Consider the following 3,291-nt stretch of genomic DNA (forward strand, 5'->3'; position numbering starts at 1 on the left):
TTTTTTTTTTTTTTTTTTTTTTTTTTTGAGATATGTTCCTTTGATGCATAGTTTGTTTAGGGTTTCTATCATAAAAGGATGTCAGTTTTATTGGATGCTTTTCTGCATCTATTGAGATGATCACATTGTTTTGTTTTAATTCTGTTTACATGGTGAATCACCTTTATTGATTTGCGTATTTTGAACATAGACCAATGGAACAAAATAGAGAGCCCAGAAATAAAACCATATACCTACAACCAACTGATCTTTGACAAAGTCAACAAAAATACACAATGAGGAAAGGACATCCAATTGAATAAATGCTACTGTATACGGAAGAATAAAACTGGATACATATCTCTCACCATATTCAAAAATTAAGTCCAGATAAAATAAAGACTTACATGGAAGACCTGAAACTACAAAAATCATGGAAGAAAACTAGGAAAACTCTTCTGGACATTAGCCTAGGCAAAAAAATTATGACAAGATTTCAAAAGCAAATGCAACAGAAGCAAAAATAGACAAGCAGGACTTAATTAAACTAAATAGCTTCTAAACAGCAAAAGAAATAATCAACAGCTTAAACAGACAACCTACAGGATGAGAGAAAATGTTTTCAAGCTATCAACCAACAAAGGACTAATATTCTGAATCTATAAAAAACTCAGATAACTCAACAAGAAAAAAACAAATAACCCCATTAAAAAATGGGCAAGGGACATGAACAGACATTTCTCATAAGAAGACATACAAGCAAGCAGCAAGCATGTAAGAAAATGCTCAACATCACTAATCATCAGAGAAATGTACATCAAAACCACAATGAGATGCCATCTCACACCAGTGGCTATTACTAAAAAGTCAAAACACCAACAAATGTTGCAAGAATATAGAAAAAAAAGAGAATGCTTATACACTTTTGGTGGGAATGTAAATTAGTACAACGTCTATGGAAAACAGTATGGAGATTTCTCAAAGGACTACAAATAGAACTACCATTCGACCCAGCAACACCACTACTACCCCAAAGAAACAAAATTGTTATATCAAAAAGACACCTGCTCTTGTATATTTATCACAGCACTATTTACAATAGTAAAGTAATGAAATCAACCTAAGTGTCCATCAATGTAAGATTGGATAAAGAAAATGTGGTGTATATACACCGTGGACTACTACACAGCCATAAAAAAGAATAAAACCATGTCTTTTGCAGCAACATGGATGGAGCTGGAGGCCATTATCCTGAGTGGAATCACTCAGAAACAGAAAATAATATACTGCATGGTCTCACTTATAACTGGGAGCTAAACAATGGGTACACACAGGCATACAGAGGGAAATAACAGACAGTGGAGATTCCAAAAGGGGGAATGACGGGAGGGTTGAAAAGTTACCTGTTCAGTACAATGCTCACCATTCAGGTACACTAGAAACCCAAACCTCACCATTATGCAATATATCCATATAACAAACCCATACACGAATGCCCTGCATCTTAATAATAGTAATAATAAAGATTAAAATTATATGCTTGCCTAAGGCACTTATAATGAACAGGGCTTGCAGGACTGGAAGGTGCTTTGTGTAATTCAGGAAGTGAGTAAGGGGTCAGTGAATATAAAAGCCTAGGACAATATTATACACTGCTGTAGACTTTATAAACACTATATACTTAGGCTACAGTAAATTTATTTAACAATAGTTTCATTTTCTCAAGAATAAATTAACCTTACCTTACTGTAGCTTTTTTTACTTCATAAAATTTTGATTTTTTTAACTTTTTGTCTCTTTCATAATAACTTGAAACACAAACACATTGTACAGCTATACAAAAGGATTTGCTTTTTTATATCCTTATTTATATCCTTTTCTATATCCTTATTATTTTTCTCTATTTCTAATTTTTTTCTATTATTTACACTTCTACACTAAAAACTAAGACACAAACACACATATTAGCATAGGCCTACACAGAGTCAGGATCACCAGTATCGATGTTTTCCACCTGCACATCTTGTCCCGCTGGAGGGTCTTCAGGGGCAATAACATGCATCAGCTATCATCTCCTATGATAGCAACGTCTTTTTCTGGAATACCTCATGAAGGACCTACCTGAGGCTGTTTTACAGTTCAGTTCTTTATAAGTAGGAAGAATATACTCTAAAATAACTACTAAAAGTATAGTATAGTAAACACACAAACAGGTATTACCATTTATTATTATCATCAAGCACTATGAACTGCACATAATTGTATGTACTATACTTTTATATGATCAGCAGTGCAGTATGTTTGTTTACACCAACAACACCACAGACATGTGCACAATGCATTTGTGCTACAATTTTACGATGGCTCTAATGTCACTAGGTGATGGCAATTTTTCAGCTCCATTATAATCTTATGGGAGTACTGTCGTGAATTGTTGATGGAAATATCATTATATGGTGTGTGACTGTATAATAAAACCTGTTCCAGTTTGGACCATTGGCCAGAGACACCAATAGACACAATGTAATCAAGATGTAGACCCCAATGTCAGCCTTCTAGCCACAGATGAAACAACACCCAACTTAGCTCAAGAACACTTTCTAAAAGCAAGAGGCTCCAGTTCATCAATCTGTGGGAACAAGGAGAACCACAGTAAGTGCAGAGGAAAATCATTATCTCTGGACTTGTCAGAAGAAAAAACCCACGAAGGAATGCTTTTGAGAACTTGAATTCTGGGGAAGGTCACTGGAGGCCACAGCCACTCCAGAAATATAGAGGCCACTACTTCCTGACATGTGGTGAGTCCACATCTCCACTCACTTCCTGTCAGTAGGTGTCACTTGAACAAATTTTCTCATGTCCTGGCCAGTCATCTGGAACCTGGAGGCAGGTCTTGCTTTGCACACACCTCTGTCAAAATGCGTATCAGACAATTATGTTATGGACTGAATGTCTTAGGTGTTACGGAGTAGGTGTTATGGAGTGAATATTTCTGGATCCTCCAAAGCACACTCTCTCTTTCTCTCTCTCACACACACACATACATAACCCAAGGAAAGGCCATGTGATATCTTAATTTTTAACTTGCAGCCTCCAGAACTGTGAGATAACAAATTTCTCTTCGTTAAGTCACCCAGTGAGTGGTGTATTGTTATGGCAGCCCAAGTAGACTAATATACTAGGTTATTCTGCTCCTGACCCAACTTACTGAGCTAGACCTTCTTTGGTCCCCACATCTCTCTCCAGGGACACTGTATGAGGCCTGGAGCTATGTCAATTTTTCTGTACTCAAAAGTAGTGCCCTCCTATATT

Source organism: Rhinopithecus bieti, unplaced genomic scaffold, assembly GCF_001698545.2.
Source record: "Rhinopithecus bieti isolate Rb0 unplaced genomic scaffold, ASM169854v2 scaffold_9935, whole genome shotgun sequence".
NCBI classification, from domain to species: Eukaryota; Metazoa; Chordata; class Mammalia; order Primates; family Cercopithecidae; genus Rhinopithecus; species Rhinopithecus bieti.